The 20406-nt window shown below is 39.9% G+C and overlaps 1 pseudogene; it reads right to left on the bottom strand.

The window, feature by feature from the left end:
• Positions 1-622: 622 nt before the first annotated feature.
• On the bottom strand, positions 623-18317 carry LOC134206939 (transcription factor btd-like; annotated as a pseudogene).
• Positions 18318-20406: the final 2089 nt, after the last annotated feature.

Genomic DNA, 20406 nt, shown 5'->3' on the forward strand with positions numbered 1-20406 from the left:
GCCCGGGCCTGCCTAGCTACTAGACACGGAGGGAAAAAGTGGACAAGAACAAATTAATTAGGTTTAGCGGCGGCAGTTACGCTTCAACGAGGAGGCGAAATTGGCGAATAAAAAGATTTTAACCGCTCACTGGACCTCAATTTAATGTTTTTCTCCCCATCTCCGATTGTTGTGGTTCTTTTTTTTGTCCACACAAAACACCTTTCGATGAATGGCTGGTTTACTGCTCGCCGGTTTTACGCCGTAACTCTTTATGTGCTCTGTTACTTTTCCGTGCGGAGTGGGAAAGAGCAACTACGGAGGAAAAAACAACAGCACCGCAAGCGGCTGTATGAGATGATTAATGAAAATATAAATAAATTTAATTATATTTTACAATTGCTAATTTCACCGCTTTTAATGACGTTCATGAGTGTATGGGTTCGCATCCGCATGCTTTTTGTTTCTTTTCACTGAAGTGGCTTCTCAAGCCACCCTTTTTCTTTGTGAGTATATTATTTTCCACGTCTTTTCGCCCGCTGACAATTGTAGGAACATAAATAAATCATGACATAATTTAATAGTTTTCAGTTTCTTTTCGCATTCGGTTCTCCAACAGATATAAAAAAACAAAATCTAAAGCTTTTGTATTGGCACTCGGGAGAGGAGTTTCTTTATTTCCTAACCAACTAAAAACACATTTTTCATCGCGCGATATTTCGCTTAGCTTAATAAAAAGGAGAAATGTGTGTATTTAAAAACAAAGCATGCCGTGCGGTTCAGTTCGAGCCTACTTGGATCCACGGACAAAAGGAACGTCACAAAAAATCTCACATTTTTGACAGGTTGCTTCGACGGACGGCAACAAAGGGCGCTTCGTATCTAAATTGCGCGCGCAAAACAATAGAAGCCGCCGCCGCCGTCCCGGCCGCCATGCCTAACACTCACAGTTACGCAGTTACTTGAACAGTTCGATCTCCTGTTGGTGTTGCTGCTGCTGCTGTTGCTGGTGCTGCTGACTGAGATGGTGATGGTGATGATGATGGATTGTGTAATTGTTCATCATCATGTTGTACGTGGCGGCTGCTGCTGACGAAGCCGCCGTAGATGCCGTCACGGAGGAGGTACCGTTATTGTTATTGTTGTTTGATTCGTTGACGGATGAACCACCGTGCGACGCTGGATTAACGTCACCGTACGCACTACTACTGTTACCGCCATTGCCGCTGGCATGCTGGTGGGGTGGTGGGGATGATGGTGATGGTGACTGGGATGGTAGGCAGCCGATCCTAACTTCACGTTCGAATAGGCGGCATACATTGGACGCGATCTCTGATGGGATGTGGTACACTTGAGCTTGCGAATGAGGTAGTAGGTTGTTGTTGGAGCTACTTCGCTGCTGGTGACCGCTGGCACCGTTGTCGTTGTTCAGTAAACTGTGGCTGTTGGTGTACTCTTCCAGTTTCACTAGACTATTGCTAACCTCACTACTAGCGTTGTTGTTGTTTCGTCGATCGCTGAGTCGCACCCGCTGCTACTATTTAACGAGGTAGAGAACAAATTCGATCGGCTCTGGAAGCCACTATCGCAGTACGGATTATGGAACAAGTTTTGCTCGGATTACTCGCTTCCTGCAAAATGCACTCTGGAAGTACGACGGGTGGTGGTAATTCATGGCCGTGGACTGATAGCCCCACTCTGGCCATAGTCTCCCATCCCCGAGAATATCGTCTTGCTCACACTTTCGTACCCTTTCTCCTGCTTAATCTGTGGCATTCTAATGTTTGCATTAATGTCTTCCTGATGTTCACTACCCTTCAGTTTCTTCACCTTCGGCACCGTCAATTGTCCGCCTTGTCACTAATTTCTAAACGCTTCCCACTGCACTCCACTTTTCCTAGCTTCGCATCTTCTTTTTTTTCATTTTTGCCTCTTCCGCTTTTTCACTTTTCTTCGCAATCTTCTTCGCTTTGTTCTCATGCGTCTTCACGTGCTTCGCCAAATGATCACCCTCATAAACTTCTTACTACAAATACTGCACGTGAATCGCTTTTCCCCGTATGCGTACGGAAATGCTCTGCAGCTCATCCGACTGCGTGAACCGCTTGCCGCAGAACAACCATTTACACAAAAATGGCCGCTCTCCGGTATGCCACCGAAGATGCGCCTTCAGGTGACTCGTCTTGCCATAGATCTTCTCGCACCCCGGTATGTGACAGATGTGCTGTTGCTTCCCCTTCTCGTCCGGACCGACCACCGGTGGCAGACCCGACAGTTCGTTGATACAATTAGGGCAGGTATAACGAGCACAGCGGCGCTGTGCCTGTGTTTGCGTGAATAATCTTCCAGCTTTAACCCGTACGCTTCGCCGTGCCATCCCTGGTACATCGACTCTTGTGCGAACCAAGCGATTGCCGGCCGCTATGTTATTGTAGTAACTGGCCGCCGGGTATTGATACGATGGATAGTGCATCTGTTGCGACCTGTTGGGTTGAAACAAAAAATATTCACCATTAGAATCTAGCGTTTTACAAGTCCGATTGGGGACTCCACCTTGCGGTCATCTCCAACGCTGCCGCCGTCGCAGGGCTCTGCTGACCATCGCGCCGAAACCGTACGCGGAAGTGGCGGCAACGGCAGCGGCGGCTGCTGCTGCACTGGTCACCGTGTCTGGGCTGGCGGCGTTCGAACCGCCTCCACCGGTCGTACTGAAGCTGCTACTGGCGGTGCTGGCACCGGCACCGGTTCCTCCTCCGCCTCCGCCCACACCGGAACTGTTCGAGGAGGCGATCGATTGCGTCGGAGAAAGTCCCGCCGAACCGAGCGATGCCACCGGAGCCGAGACTGCTGACGGAGGGTGGCTGTGGGGGATACTGATACGGAAGGATGTTGAGCGGTGACAGCTGAAATAGAAGATAGAGAGAAAAGAGTCAAACGAGGCCACGATTAGTGTTTGTTTGATTATTGTTCTGGCGAAGGTGTCGATTCGATTCACGTGCGAACTTTATGGGCGCAGATCACGAAGGGTTGAACTGAGACAAAGGCAAGGAACATTGTGATGCGGTTTGGTGTTGTGCAAGATTGGGTGAGAAGCACTGAAAGTTACAAAACCGAAATCGTTATGCACGCTTACCATAGTCAGCACTATGATGATGATGTTACGCTTGAAGTCGATTCTGCTTCAAATAAGGCGTACTTCATAAACTGTATACTGCTAAACAAATCGAAACAGGAGGAGTGACAATTTCACCAGAGGACAATTGTTGAAAGTGCACTGACTCGACGATTAAATGCTGCTTTAAATCATAAACCATAAGTACCCAACCCTGGGGCGGTACCCAACAGAAAGCATACCTGAACGGTACTAACTGTTTGGGAATGTAAACAAATTTGTTTCATGTTTTCCAGAAAATCTAATACTTTTTCTGCTTCCATGACTATATATTTCTACTGGGAGTTGGATTTCAAATAACCAAGTACAAAACGGGAATCTTTCTCTAAATGTTGAATAACTTCCGGACTTTCCGAAACATTTCTTGGTTCTTATATTTTTTTTCTTCTATAATTCTCAAATTGGCATTACCGGTGTTTGTGTGGGATTGTTAGCAGGAATCTCTGAGGCCTTGGATTGAATTGGACATTCTTTCTATATATGGGATTCTGACCACGGCGATGGATTAACAGGAGGACATTACAAAGGTATATTATCGACTAAGACGATGATGAAGAATTTGAGAAACATCTCTCACGCTATCGTACACTTCTGTGCTTAGACAAACAGTGGACCAAAAAACTTCAGTTCATCGTTCATTCAAAGCATCGCAGTTTGTTTTTTATGATCAAAGCATGCGAAGTCAAATTCGTTGTCAGCCGGGACGAGACTTGCAAAGAGGATAACATGGTCGGGGTTCAGCCAAATCACACCAAGTAGGAACACCGCAGGTATTTCCGTCCATCGTCGTAGGGGCTAAAACCAACGAAAGCAGCGTACATTTGCAAGAACTCCACTATAGCAGAACGTTTCTCCTGAGCGTACGATTTGGTACGTATGAGTTTTACAAAAAAGCGTCTCTTTTATTGGTTTTCGAGACTATGACGAACAGACGAAAATACCTGCCGTGTCCCTACCAATGAAAAATTTCTATTTTTTACCAAACTTTTCGTGTAACAGATCTTCTTCTTCTTCTTCTTCTTCTTATTGGCATTACATCCCCACACTGGGACAGAGCCGCCTCGCAGCTTAGTGTTCATTAAGCACTTCCACAGTTATTAATTGCGAGGTTTCTAAGCCAAGTTACCATTTTTGCATTCGTATATCATGAGGCTAACACGATGATACTTTTTATGCCCAGGGAAGTCGAGACAATTTCCAATCCGAAAATTGTCTAGACTGGCACCGGAATCGAACCCAGCCACCCTCAGCATGGCGTTGCTTTGTGGCTGCGCGTCTTACCACACGGCTAAGGAGGGCCCCCGTGTAACAGATTTCTTCTTCTTATTATTATTATTGGCTTTACATCCGCACACTGGGATGGAGCCGCCTCGCAGCTTAGCGTTCATTAAGCATTTCCACAGTTATTAACTGCGAGGTTTCTAAGCCAGGCTACCATTTTAGCAATCGTATATCATCATGAGACTAACACGATGATACTTTTATGCCCAGGGAAGTCGAGACAATTTCCAAACCGAAAATTACCCATCAAACCCAGCCACCCTCAGCATGGTCCTGCTTTGTAACCGCGCTTCTTACTGCACGGCTAAGGAGGGTCCCGTGTAACAGGGAGGGCCCCGTGTAACTGAGGATCTCCTATAACAAATGTACGCATGAATTGACTTGAAATGCTTTCCGTTTTCCTTTTGTGAACAAAATGTCACAATTCAGTCAAAAAGCCGCTTGGTGCGGTTTGACTGAACCCCGACCATATGATAATATGCTTTCAGACAAGCGCTGTCACTAACTGTCCGATGCAGTTTTACGAAGACTTTTTCACTTTGAAGAGCGTTCCAAAACAATCGGGCACCTGAATATCAAACAGTTATGAATTTGTGTTTCTCTTCCGATATACAATGTAGAAATCATTGTGAAAATAAATTTACAAATACGCGAATTGGAAACACTTTTATTGTGCCGAAAAGAGTCTACACGGAGCTTAGGTGAAACAGTTGAAAACCGATGGTCAACTGTGATGAAAAAAGAGCACGATTCAAAACAAGGAAAACGAAACAGCGTCTTTGCCAGTTCCATCGCAGGTGGGGTAATAAGTTTGTTGATGCTGAAGGTCTCAATCGACTAAAAATCCTTAGCAAGGTCACTCCTAACGTCTATTCAACCTTATAATATCACTTGCTTATGATGATACTTCTGAACTATCAACCATCCTTATCGTCTATGTCATATCATCATTTCCTTACCTTCCCTAGTAATAGAGAAGATGAGCGTAACCGACAATAGTAGCTTTAATGCTTTATCATGTTGAACCTCCAATTGTGTTGCTTTTCAACAGGGAATCAATATTCAAGCAACGCCTAACAATATACTCTTTGTCATCAACAGAGTTTGTTACTGACAAACGCACCTAAACCTTTATCAGAAACCGTACACAATATGACGAGAATCAATTGCCTTGTATGCTCTGATATTTCCGAAAATGCGATGCTAATTTTGTAATCGTTGTTCGATTCTCGAATATTTCAATAAAAAGAGAAACGATGATAGCATAAAACCGAAATTTTCTCTAGAAATAATGCAAAATAACGGAATGAAAAGGATCTTTGTCATTATTATCTCCGACAAAAACAAAGCTTTGTCGTTGGTTCTCTTTTGTCACTTGTTTTGCATGCGCATTCGAAAAAAATTGATTCCCTGCTTTTCAATTCACAAATAGTAATCCATAAGCAGTTGGGGTAAGCGAGCGCGGCGCATTGCAACGCAACACAATGGAATCAATTATGTATAAATATTTGACGGTTTTTATTTTAATAAATAAACCAATAACAAACTCAATATTATTGTTCATATCTGATCCACAGACAAACAGACATAACACATTAAACATTCACTCATCAAATTCATCGTCGTTCACACACTAACGACATCTGTTGATTTTAATTAGCTAGGCAAACCACGAACCAGATGGCGGTAGTGTGCAAACGTCAAACTCGAGCAAATCCGACGCACGCGCCACGAGTGATCGATTGGCCAACTAATGATTATTTGAATTGATCAGTAAATCAGTGAACGATGGAAATTTGTCGAGTGTTATGTCTGTTTGTCTGTGTCTGATCCATGAAATGACATTCTAACGAGGTGTTATTTCTGATAAGGTGACCATTCAATACAAAATTGTTGTTAATTTCCAAATTGATGAAATCTGCTAAATTGCATTTGCTTGAAAGTTGGTTTCTGACGCTTGTTCAACCATTTCAACTTACATCTAGTTTTTGCCATTGTTCTTTCAATAAAAGTCGCTTGAGATCTGAGCAACTTTGATGAGTTGGAAGTAGTTTCGGTCGGCTGTCTCAAGCATAGATTCAAATCTTGTATTAACTCATATTCTGACTAAGATTCATTTGAAGCATTTCACTGTTATTGTAAAAATAAACGGATCTTCTCGGTGGGCATTCAAACCAGAGCCATTAACATTGTTCAACAGCGCGACTATATTGAGATTTTGAGTATAGTGCATTTTGGGCGATGTTTAGAAATGGAACGAAAACTTACAAGACTAGCTCATTTTCACATTGATCACCTATTTCCATCAAGGTTTTTGTGACTTCCCAGGTATCGCATTTTAAATATGTTATAAAAATGGGCCTTGGGCAAAACGCCAAAATGGTAGTATAAAATGACTCGATTGCATGTAAAATGAAAAATAATAGTGATCGCATTGTTTGTTTATTTTGTCTTAACGGATTGAACAAATATCTCACGCGTGTGGTGAAAGAATCGCAAATCGTTAAATTTAAGTGAAAATGAAAGGATTTCGCTCAATTTTTTTATTGCAACTTATATTGAACTGCAATGATTATATCCGTTTAGAAATATCCTACAAAAAGATTTTATGGGTGAATTTATGAGTCAGGCCATATTGCATTGTTGTAGTGAAAAATATCAACAAATCTTAATCTGATTCCATTAGCAACCAGCTTCCTTCCTAAAAACAGTACCAATGCATAAGGGGGGGGGGGGGGTTAATTGGACACACACGCATCAGTTAAGAGACATCTAATAGGGTTTCTTTGGGAAAGTTGAACTTAAATAAGTCTAAAAATCGACTTAGACATTGAAACGAGATAAAATTTGGAAATGGATGGAAAACTTGAAACAGATCCGATGGTTTTTTGTTATTTACCAGTTCCTACACTACTCGAAGAGAACTAGGATATAACTAGGTTGAAAAATGGCTTTTGATTAAGCTCAATTCGTCGTCATACTCTAAATTAACGTTACATACATTTTCTCTTTTCAAATTACTTGATGGGTTATACAGATAATGGATAATAAGTAATCAACAGTCTGAATTTTTTAATCCTTGTGAAAATTATCGGAAAGATATGAAATTCAAACAAATGATTATCATTTATTGCAACAATGATCTACGCATCTCAAGCATATAGATTGATGTCAGAAATGTTTGAAAATCTGTTTTCACGCAATTGAGGTGATAGAAATGCGTAAAAATTAATTCAGCTAACAAATTCTTGGTGCATAACGCTACCAAACTAAATATAAAATTTAAAAAAAAATGAGTTTAATTGAGAAGAGTATTTTGGATGGCACGAACGAACGAACGAACTTTGTTCGGGTTTCACAATGCTTTCCTTATGTAACCGGGACCTGGAAATAACGAAAAAATTTAAATAACAAAAGTTTCGTCATTTCAATAATTATTCCGGTTACCAGCCCCAATGTTTACTATTCGTCCGCATTGCAACCTGTATCTGTAGGTGTTCAGTTATGCTTAGCTTAGACTGACTGTACATATAAATGGTTGCTACTCCGTGATTGATCGGAACTGGTGCAAATGCACTTCGATCAAAGTGATCCAGTCAGTTGGGAAAGGGAGGGAAGGTTAGTGTGTGGTTATTGTTGCTACTAGAGACCGAGAATACCTCTGCATCTCCACAATAACCACGGGAAGGAAGTTGTATTAGTTGGAAGGGGTAATCAGAAACATAGATCGGGATGCACCATGGAAAGTGATGTGTCCTATGTAACTTCTATACAGCAGTATGAGCATTTCCTTATCCTATTCATTTGTTCTTCCTTCGCGAGAAAAAAACAATCAATCGCTCAAAGTGATCGCTCAATTTGAGTTTTTGATTAAGCGCCCGCGTTTATTTTTTTTAACAAAAGGAAAGTAGAAAAGAGCGGGATTGAAATCGAGAACAAGGATCTATTCACGGCTGCTCAACCACGTTGATAGTAATCGGAAAGCTAATATCAATATAACTACCCTTATTTTTATCTCAATTTGAGGTTAAATAAGAATGTCAGAACATCCAAACATAGTTTGTTAATTTATGGTTATTTTATATAGCGTTTATTTTGCATTACTTCCTTTTGTGTGGGTTTTGAGTATGTTTTTTTTATTTAGTGTTTCAATTATTGTTCACTCTTATGGATTCCATTATTGCAATTGTAATGTATTGTCCAAAAAGCATGAGCAAGATTTATTGCAGTTTACATAAAAATAGAGGTGTGTTGAACCGAAGCTTAACTACATTAACATTAACTTTTTCAATCGCTGATTGTGTAGAAAGGACTTATATAAAGGTGACAAGGACTAAGATAAACTGTTAACTCCTAAATATCTTGAAACTTCTGTGAACAAATCCTATATTCAAAATCAGTAGTTTGCTTGAGGTTACACAAAAAAATACAATCAACACACTTAAAATAAATCGCAGATTTCTGTAAAATTTCTCCGAAATCTCAACAGCAGAACTGTTCGGAAATGATTTAAGTGAGAAACGTGTACTAATTTATTGACTTATCGACCGCACACAGCAGAACAAAATATTTCGATTATCGCACAATCGTTTTGTTTTTATTCTTCTTCTTTTTGTTCTTCTTATGTCGAACACTTTTATTGTAATAAGAAAAGTTTATGCGCGACTTAGGTGATTCAATTAACAAACGATGGCCAAATTTATAAATTCGACATTTTTTACACGTTACGAGTTACTAGTTAAGAGCAAAATGGTGAATTATTGATAAAAAAATATGTTTCCATGGGTGGTTTTATCACTAAAATTTATATTATATCCCAAAAGTACAGAGTACAAATCAGAGTGATTTGGTTGTTGCATTTAAAGTTATGAAATCCACTAGAGAAAAACTTGCTGTCATATTTGTGGTACTGAATCAATGATGTTTTATAATTTGTGTGGTGGTAAATCGAAGGAAAACCGTCGCAAACGGAAATAGTGATCTTTCCGCAAAATTACCAATAACTAGGAATACTTTCATCTAACTACTACTAGGAATTGATGTAGCTGTATATGATCAACTGTCATAGAAATAAGAACAAAAAACAGCGTTTGTTGAATTCTCAATCACAATCAAAGTATCGTAGTTGGGCTTGTCACTAAGCAGTATGCGGTTCCCTGGTATGATAAATGGTAGAACCTAACGTGCCAATTCAAAATCTCTCAAACAACCCATCCAATCTCGAAAATTTGTCCTGGGAATGTGCTTTGAATAACCGTTAGAAAACTAATCAAGCGACCATGTACTCTCAAACGATTGTTTTCAAAGTAGGAGATATCGCGTTGCTAGCTCGAAGAGACGCAGAAAAAGGAAACATGCTGAAACAGTCCTGGACCAGAAGAAATATATACTAAATAGAATCGGGCTACATGAACTATTTCAAAGGGACCGCAGCTGCGATTCCGGACACGAGCAACCCACAGGAAGTGGCTAGTTGTGTGCCTAAGGCAGCCTAATCTAAAGTTTGACATGATTTTCCTTAATCAGCACCAAGATTGCACAATAAATCAGATTTATCTCACAAAATAAATGTTTAGATATCGAATGCTTCGTTGATGTGACACTAACAACAGCCGAAAACCATCGAAAAAAAATACAGCAACATCACTATTACGCATCCGTAACTAAGTAACTACGATCGAACTTTCTGTATCTGTAGGTGTTCAGTTATGTAGGTACGAAAAATAAAGCCCTTTGCTTGAAGGCTGGAGGCATTATCAAAATTAACAAAATTTCTAGTCTTGGGATTGAGATCATTACTTATGAAAAGTTTTCCAGATTCATAGTGCCACCTCTATTTCAATGAGTATCTTAAATGGAGTCTCCTGACCAATTTTCAGCCAAATCCATGGAGATTTAGGTGCATCAAACAAGATTTGTGATTTTTCAGACTATTTCATAGAAATGTCCTCTGAATGTATCAATTTTACTCCACATAATAGAAGCAATTTGTCATTAATACTAGGATGTTTAGAGGACTTATTCTATGATTTAGTAGATAGTAGATTTAGCTGAAAAAAATGCCTAATAACCAGAAAACATATTTTAGGCACTACTGGGGGTAGTATAAATTTTCAATATGTGCCCATTAAATAAAAAATATCTTTATGCGAGGCGACTGAGCAGTAGACCTTTTGATCTGCAGGCCCTGACACTACCACATAGCCCACTCTAGATCCATACCAGTGGGTTGAGCATACTGGATGACATTGCTCAAAATTCATAGTCAACTTTGTTTTGCCATGGGGGGATGGTCTTGCTTGACTACCCTATTCAAATGTTGAGTATTTCATGAAAACTGCATTATTACATGCTGAAGATTATGTTTCAGAATAAAGTGGTGTATGAACGAAACTTCCGCAACACTCGAAGAAAAGAACGGAAAAATTGAATTGGGCACATATTGAGATTAAATATCACCGCCAGAAGCACCTAAAACTATTTTTCTGGTGTTTAGGCATTTTTTTCAGCTTTACCTACTAAAAAGTCATAGAAAAAACCCTCTAAACATCCTAGTATTAATGACAAAGTGGTAGATAATAGTCTAAAGAAGCTTTTGCTTCTATTATGTGGAATAAAATTGATGCATTCAGACGACATTTCTATGAGAAAGTCTAAAATATCACAAATCCCGTTTGATGCACCTTTAAATCTCCATGGATTCGGCTGAAAATTGATCAGAAGACTCCATTCAAGATACTCATTGAAATAGAGGGGTGGCACTTTGAATCTGGAATAATTTTGAAACTGGTGAACAGGTCTATATACAATACACCCATGAGATGAAACGGAAAGCAACATCATTTTAGCGATTAACAGTGCAAATTTAAACAAATTCCGGTGGTCTTCACTACAGTCGCTATTTTGACTGATATTTTTAAAATTCACATGCTGCATACAAGATTATAGTGCATTGTTCTTCTTTTATGGCTCTACATTCCAACTGGTGCTTGGCCAGCTTTTCAACCTAGACCGGACCGAGAATCAAACTCGCCATCTCCGGATTGGCTACCAAGGCTAGTGCATTACAAATGTATTTTCTATATTTAACCGATTTAAGATTTAAAAGCCAGAAAAGAAAGATGATGTAATGGTAAAAATTAAATGTACTATTGAATTGAATGTATTCGGTAAGCAGCCAGAGAAGAAGGAATTTCAATTATAACCCTGCCTGAAAAGGTTGTGCGAACTTTCTATTGACCCAGAAAAATAGTTTTTTAGTTGATGTTCAACACGACGAATTGTCAAGTGGTTACTGGATACACCCAACCGGTGATTGTTAGATTTTCTAATAATTCTAACAAAACTTGTATAAAGTCTATGCATATGCGAAAATGCTAGATTCTTATACAAATATTGAATGAGACCTTACAATTTTGAAAGCTTTCTTACAATATTTGTCTGTGAGCTTAATTTTTTTGAATAAGGTTCTAGCAATGCCAAAAATGTTTTGGTAGGTTCTTATACAGAATTGTTAGAAAATCTAACAGTCGCTGGTTAGGTGTAGGAAGTCGAAGATTTTTAGCTAGTCCCATTATCCAAACACTGACGTCTCTGTGCAACAAATAAGATCTGATGGTTTACCGAAATCCAGTAATAGAAGTAGGCTTAGCCGGAGTTTTTGAAGAACTCTGAGATACAAAACACAACCCACATCCCCCCCCCCCCCCCCTTTTATAGAACCATGACTTTAGGGCAGACAGCGGTTCACACAGTTCAAAAGAGAGACATTGCGTTGACAGTTTCAGCTCATAATTGCGTTAACGATAAGGTGAAAAAATTCGATGGGGAATCACATTTCAAGCTCTATCTGGTAAAATAACGAATGTCGCGATATGATTTTCTTCGTCGACTTACCCCCTTTTCAATAAAAGTGACAAGCTACGGATTTATCTACAGTTTGTCACCCTAAAATGCGAGTTTTCATTGTTTTATATTGTTATAAGATCATAAATCGGAAAAAAATCCGCTGCCTTCTTTAAAAAGTTCGGTTTTGGAGCAGTTCTATAGCCTTTCCGTATTCTTAGTATACGAGAAAAACAAAAGGGAAAGTCGGCGAAGAGAATTTTCTCTTACGACATTAGCCCCTCTTACGACATTAGCCCTTATATTGGTAATGCTGATGAGGCCCAATGTGAATTATCTGAAAAAATAAAAATGTGTTGATATTAAATTCTTACAAATCTCGAATGCAAAGCAAAAAATCAAAAAAAAACCGAAATTTGGAAAAAAAACAACATTTAAATTATTTTATTTGTAATAGTTATGATTGAAAGATGAATTAAAAACTACAAGAAATAGCTCGATGATTGACTGTACGAACTGTAGAAGTAGAATACGATAGCTTCGTATAGCTTCTATAAAATATGTGACTAAATCTAATAGAACATCCAACGTGTTCGTACCTTCAAATGGTTGAAAGCATTTAATTGTTACAACCTCAACCGAACCGCGAGTCTTTCTGTTCCCCAAAACTAACATTTTTGTAACGCGCTCATTTTTCAAACCGTATCGAAAACAAAGAAGTATTCTACTACAAAAAATGATATCTACGAAATGACTTGCATTTGTATCGGAAACAAAGAAGTATCCTACTACAAAAAAAATATCTGCGAAAAGAAATATTGTTCGAGTGATTGGTGTTTGGAACAAAGTATAGATTTGATAGTTCCTAACGGAACTCTAATTCTATCATGAACATGTGCGTCTAAGTTAGGAATATTTTTTTAGAATTTTTAGAAATAGAGCTTGGTTTAGTTCAATGGAATATGGATACAACACGGTAGGGGCGACTGGTGAGACTTGATCCCCTTTTCTTACCTTCGATGTATCACAGCCAAAAATGAATAAACTCACGCGGTTTTCGCACAGACTCTCCAACAAATATATAATTTAACTTTACTGATGTGTGACAGTCTGTAAATTGTTGTTGTTATTGATACACAATCGATTTTTTGGAGTGCAGTCAAAAATTGTATTTGAAAAAATTGAGGGGGAACTGATCCCTCTCCAAGATCTTGCTTTAATAAAAGTAGAAAGGTGCTCTCTGATTTTTTAAAAATATTTTTCCTCCGAAGTACGCAGATTTTCTGATTAATTATACAATTAACATAAACAATTTTGATATGAATTTGACGCCGTATTCAATCTTAAAATTAGAAAGACTTGATCCCAAATATATATTTATTGATTTTTTTTTACATGTGTGGCTAGGGTGGCTCAAATTAGTATGGGAAAAACTTTTTTCAATTTTTTTGATGGGCCGCCCTCTTATACGGTTCTATTAGATGCCCTGATGCTCTGGACAAAATTTCAGCCAAATCGGTTAACGTTTGGGCGGTGCACTGTTGGAAGTTTATATGATAGAAACATTCAGGATTTGCAGTAGACTACACAACTTACGATGAAGAACTATGATACTCATTCAGATCTTGGAGACTTTAATACAGAATGTTATGCAGAAAACCGCGAGAAGATTAGAGTTTGCCCGGCTAAGTTATTAGCATTTCTCTGAAGTGGGGTTTGAGCAAATTTCGTTTCTTTTACCTTTGAAAAGAAATAAATTCACCCCTACAACACTCCAGTAAAATGCTAATATCTTTGCATAATAAACTCTAATCTTCTCGCGGTTTTCAGCATAACATTCTGTATTTAATTCTACAAGAACTGAATGAGTATCATGGTTCTTGATCGTAAATTGTGCCTTCCAACTGCAAATCACTATTTTTGGATGTTTCTGCATACATTTTTCCATATAAACTTCCAACGAGTTTAGCACCGCCCAAACGTTGACCGATTTGGCTGAATTCTGTCCAGAGCATCAGGGCATCAAATAAAGCCGAACAAGAGGGCGGCCCATCAAAAAATTTGTAAAAGTGTTTTTTGAGCCACCCTAATGTGTGGGGACAAATGAGAAATCAAGTGTCCTCATAATCCTTATTGACGAAAATTTCAAATGTCAAATAGCTTAGCTTAGCTTAGCTTAGACTGACTGTACATATCATCGAGTTGCTACTCCATGATTGATCAGAGCTGGTGCAAATTGCACTACGATCCAAGTGAACAGTGGTTGGGATTTACCATCTATTCTCGAAGTGCACGTTTCAGCAGCTCGCAAATGTTGATCAATAACGGCTTCGGCCAAGTCCTTACAGTCAGTTGGGGAAAGAGAGGGAATGTTAGTGTGTGGTTATTGTTGCTACTAGAGACCGAGAATACCTCTGCATCTCCACAATTACCACGGGAAGGAATTAGTGTTAGTTGGGTGGGGTTATCAGTAACATAGATCGGGATTCACCATGGAAAGTGATGTGATCTATGCAACTTCTACACAACAGTATAAGCATTTCCTAAATTTGTTCAATCATTCATTCTTCGCGAGAATAAACAATCAATCGCTCAAAGTGAGCGATTGTTCATTTGGAATTCCGAATTAGGCGCCCGCGTCATCATTTCTTTAACGTAAGGAAAGTAAGAAAAAAACGGGATTGAAATTGAAAATAAAGTAATATTCACGGCTGTTCAACCACATTGATAGTAATCGGAAAGCCAATGTCATTCAGCAACACTTATTTTATCTCTATCTGAGGCTAAATAAGAATGTTAATTTACGTTTATTTTACATGTCGTTTATTTTACATTACTTCCGCGCGCGTGTGTGTGTGTGTCGCTTGCCGTGATCAGTATACCGTAATCAGGATCTGGTATTAATCCTGATGTGCCGGTTGGCACTCGCGTTGGGCTTGTGCGCTTTGGGCGGCACACGGTCGCTTTCTAGTCAACATAAAATCGTACATGTTGAAATACAAGATGCTAAATTGGAGACGATATATATGTACATGTTGTATGGAGAAGTATCTCTATTGCCTCCACTTCAGCACCCTACACGACAGCACATACGTTCACATGTTGACTGGGTTTGATAGGGCCTGCTTATAGATACATGTAGCTTTTCATAGAGGTTTAACAGAGCCCACTATCAAACCCCATAACGTCCAAGGCAGGTCCCTAATTCGCAGTGGCCATTAGGAGGGGTCGTCAAGCCCTTGGACATAGTCCCTGCTGCCCCTGAAAAATTTCAAATTTCAAATGTCTAAAAACTGGAAAAGTTATAGCATTTGGCCATTGTTGTTCAAATTTTGCGTGGCTACTAAAAAAAATCTTTAGGAGGGTCAACACAAACAAACCGTCCTGCATAAACAGTATGGTTGTCAATTCAAAATATAACTCACCACATAACGATCATTTGTCCAGAGGATGTATACTAAAAAGTACGCCAGAGCAAAACTAGGTACTTTGGCTCTCGGTAAAACACGGATCAAATTTCCTAAGAGATCAAGTCTCTCCACCTTCCACTAATGTCGCATCAACTTCGACAAAGGTTTACCCATTTCATTCAAACTTTCTAAATGCTTTTCTACTTATGCAGCACTTTAAAACGGATCAAAATTCGATATCTTTTTTTCTTGGATAGCCATTTTAACTTCAAGTAAGCATTTTACTAACCTTGTTTTACCGAAATCCGTCTATCTCCACCAAAGTTATTGAGTTTAAACTTTTTATTTTTTTATTTCGACATCTGCAAGATTGTTTTACCCCATTTTATCCTCAAGGAAGTCCTTAAAATATTCTAATATATTTTCTTACGATATCAATGCAACATGGGGTTGTGCTCGCAAACTGTCTTTTGATGTTTAGGTAAATAAAAAAATGATTTGCTAATTTTTACACCAATAAAGCCAATTGGCAGATAATGATATGATATGATTGACGCGTTGGAAGAAATGGAAGAAAATACTTTAAAATGAAAACCTTGCTTTGATTCTTACAATTGAAGTGATAAGAAAGCGTAAATTTTGATTCCAGTTTTGAATTTTTTCGAAACCTGACCTAACTTTTAATTGCCAATAGGACTAAAAAAATAATCCAGTGCTTTCAAGTTTTTAGAATGCTAATCGCAGCTTGGTGGTTAAAAAGAGCATATTTATATTTTCGATAACACGACAGGAGAAATAGAAAAAAAAAAGTAATTTCGGAATAAAGCTAAGTTTAGATAAGGCAAGTAAGGGTGTTATCGATCATTTAGCAATCTGTGTTTTATCATTTAGTAGTTTGTCAATAGCTGATTCCAGAGGCTAAATTTTAAAATGTGTTGTATGGTGAGCTTCTAGTGGGAAGGTTTTTCTACAACTCTGTCTAACACTTCGTTTTTCGGATTTCACTAATAACGGAGCTGTAGCACTGCACTAGTAGGAGTAACTTATACTAAATGATTGAAATTTTGTTATCATTAAGTATAAGTTACTGCAATTGGTGCCTTAACTCCGTTAATAGTGGAATTCAAACATCGACCTGTTAGGCAGAGTTGTAGAAAAACCTTTGCAATAGAAGTTAAGCAAACAACACCTTTTGAAATTTAGCCCCTGGAATCAGCTATTGACAAACTACTAAATGATTAAACGCAGATAACTAAATGATCGATAACATCCTTGAAGGCAAGTAAATTGAACAAGTCGCTTATTTGAACCTTTGAACACCTTCGTTCAACTCAATTGAACGAAAAGAAACATGTTCAAACTTTTGGCAAGTCAAATGAATTCAACTGGGTTGTTCGCTTCACTTGCCCTGTCAAAACGTAGCATATTTTTTTTTGTCTTTATTATCGAGACTTTGAGCAGCAAACGTAGCATAATTGACCTTTCCCGTTTTTTGACGCCTCTATATTTCTATTTCTAGAATTTAAAACAAAAATCGAAAAAGTGATCTTTTTTACGATTGGCCCGATTTTGAACGAACATCGGGTGAATTTTTCAGTTAGTAGTTTTCAATAGTTAGAGGCTTCAAAAAATATGGGTTCTTTGGGAAAGTTGACCCTTTCTTTGGCTAATCGATTGAGATAATAAAACGAGATATAATTTTTGACAGCAAAGGTCAATTGTCAGTTAATTCAAGGCTATGTTTACACAATTCGCAAGATGGAAAGCATGTTAACTTTCATGCTTTTGGTTGAATATTTGAAATCTCGAATAATTTGTTATTGCCAAGTATCCAATAGTCAAAGATTCATTAGTTTGGACATTTGAGTTGCTTTTTGGAAATTACTCTGGACATTTGGGTTGAATTTTAAAGCAGAGAAGCTTGTTGAAAAATACATTTTTTATGAAAAAGTCAATGACTTGTTTTTATATTCCTTATTAGGCTTACAGCCTTAGGCTGATTTGCCTCTTTAATGACGATTGAAATATCTTGAGTTTATTTCAATTTTACTAAAACACTCAAAAATGGTATTGAAACAATTACGATCTGATAGAAATGAAATGAGATCTCTACCTCAGACAATAATTGCACGATGTAAATAGATCAGTTTTGAAAAACCCATAATGTGGCTATAAATGGGATCGTCAACACACTCCTAATCCTCCTGCAAAGTTTGTAAATTTCCAATCAAGTTCAGGCTACCGAAAGACACCAACCATTAACAAGTAGGTAGGCAGATCTTTACACAGCCCATAAAAATCCTAACGGTCGTTTTCATTCATAACTTCGAAGGATCAACTCCACACAGCACAGGTGTCACCCTCAAACGGACTCCGGAGGTACACACAAATTTCGCCAGGTACACCCCAGCTAATCCCTCTGATTGGATTTTTCCGCCTCAAATATAACAGACTGTCCTGAGCATTTTGACGACAACCATTTGCAACGACAGTTAGTCGATGCAGCCGCCAAACTTACCGTTCCTCGACTACCCATACTGCCCATCCATACTAACCTGTGTCTGATGGCTGCTATTGTTCCACTGATGATGGTTATGATACTGGGTCATGAAACTCGGTGAGGCCATCATCTTGAGGGCTCACACGGAATTCCCCTCTGCTCCGAGAGAGGAAATGTTCTGCGCTTCCGGCCGCGATTTGCTTCCAATTCCCGGTTATCCCTGGAACCCTGGATCAACACACTTTCTTCGGCTGCCGTGCGTAACGTTCTCGCAATCAGGTCAATCGTTGTTCATCACCCGACGCACTCAGCCCAAGACTCAAAACGGCTTTAACAATCACTTTAATCCGCACACGATTGCTCATTTAATCTCATTAATTACGACGGATGGATGCTTCTTCCACGCAGCACATTTTCCTGATACACACTTTGCAGCGGCAGACAGTGGGTCAGAATCTGTTCACACGATGGTCAAAACGCACAGACAACACTGGTTCCGGAAGCAGCAGAGGGCGTAAAACAAAGGGCACTCTTCTGCCGGATCGCGGGCACGTAAAACACGCCAAAATCCGTTCGAAAGGGGATTAACACTATGTAATTCTACCTGGGGCCGGATAATCGACTCCGTCCGTCTGTCCGCCCGAACGCCGTTGGTCCGCAGATTGGCGCGCGCGGTGTTCAATTTTTCTTCGCAGAGACCCACCAAAATTGGATACCTTTGGACGGTCGGTCGCGGTTATTCCAGCATCCGCGAGTTGTTGTAGCTGCTGCTGTTGCTGCTGCTTGCTACGGCTGCCGAGATGCTCTTGATGAGAGAAGCAGAAATTAAACTCTAAACACTATTATTAAGTCCTCTTCTCACTGGCGTTCATTAGATCCTGGTGTGGGAACGGTGCGCGGGCGTGCGGAAAAAACGGACACGAGGGTATGGCTCGGGCGCAGTAGAGAGGCGCGAGCGAGAGAGAGGCGAGGATATATGCCGCGGCGCGAAAGCCCCCGAAAATCGATTCGCACACTATCGCGCAATGCTGTTTACTGCTGCGAGCCGAAGCGCACCTGAATACGCTACACACATTCACACGTACGCGACATACACACGCTCGCAGACGAGCGCTCTTCTTCTGACCGATTGCACTTCCAGTCTCTCCACAGCCAAGGCACGTCGTCGTAGCGTAGTGCGCCTGCCGCCGATCTGCCTTCGAAAGCCCAACTGAACGCGAAACGAAGAAAAACTTATAATTATAGGTTACAGATTGTACGTTTTTCCTTCTCATCCGGCAGACGAATTTCAACTGAGATCAGTTTTTGATTTTATTTTATTTTCCTAAAAAAAACACTACAATCTCGCTCGCAGCGATGAGGCTGTCCCTTTCCATCTGCTTCCCATCAGTCGCCGATGACCTTCGCACCTCTCGTTCCCGCACACGGTAGGTATAATCCTCGCATATAGTCTACCCTCGGGAGCGACGAAGGGTGCCGACGAGACGAACAAGGTGACGATGATTCGGTACTTTTTCCACTCACAGAGTGCCTGGCACTCACACCGACAAAATCTCAGCACTGCGCCGCACACTTGCAGCCAGCTTGTACAATAGTTAACGCGCGCGTGTACTTCAGCCAAATACCGTCACTGCGACAGTGTGCGTGCATTAATAGCAGGGTCCAATCGCGATAGGCTATATTTAAGCAGGCGTGGCCGACACCCAAACAGTTTATTAACCGCACGCACACGCACACAACCAATCAATAGGTAGGCTCGTTGCCGCACAGAGCAACCTATTTCGCTCGCTCTCCTTTGATCCAGTTGTGGACCTCTGGCCCCGGTCATATGCGGCGGACGCGGATGGACAGACGAACCGAACCGGACCCGGGTAGCTGAGTGCGGCGAGCATTGTAGAGCTCATTTGCACCGGCTATTATTGTTTGTTTGATGGTGCATGGTGGCACGGCACACACAGGAACGGTAATAATGGATGATGGTGGCGTGATGACGACGGTCAAAATGACGTTGGCGACGACGCACGACGTCGCGGCCCACTGATGACGATTATGAAACTGATGATGATGATGATAGTTTGCCATGTGTTATGGAAACATTCGGTAGTTTGTAGGAGGCAGACGATTTTTGATGGTGTTCTAATGGGATGTGACCTAGTTCTACAAACTGGAGTGGTGAGTATTGATCGAAAATCCTTAAAACATGCTAGTAAACGAACGAT

The sequence above is a fragment of the Armigeres subalbatus genome, chromosome 1, assembly GCF_024139115.2.
Source record: "Armigeres subalbatus isolate Guangzhou_Male chromosome 1, GZ_Asu_2, whole genome shotgun sequence".
In the NCBI taxonomy this organism is placed as follows: domain Eukaryota; kingdom Metazoa; phylum Arthropoda; class Insecta; order Diptera; family Culicidae; genus Armigeres; species Armigeres subalbatus.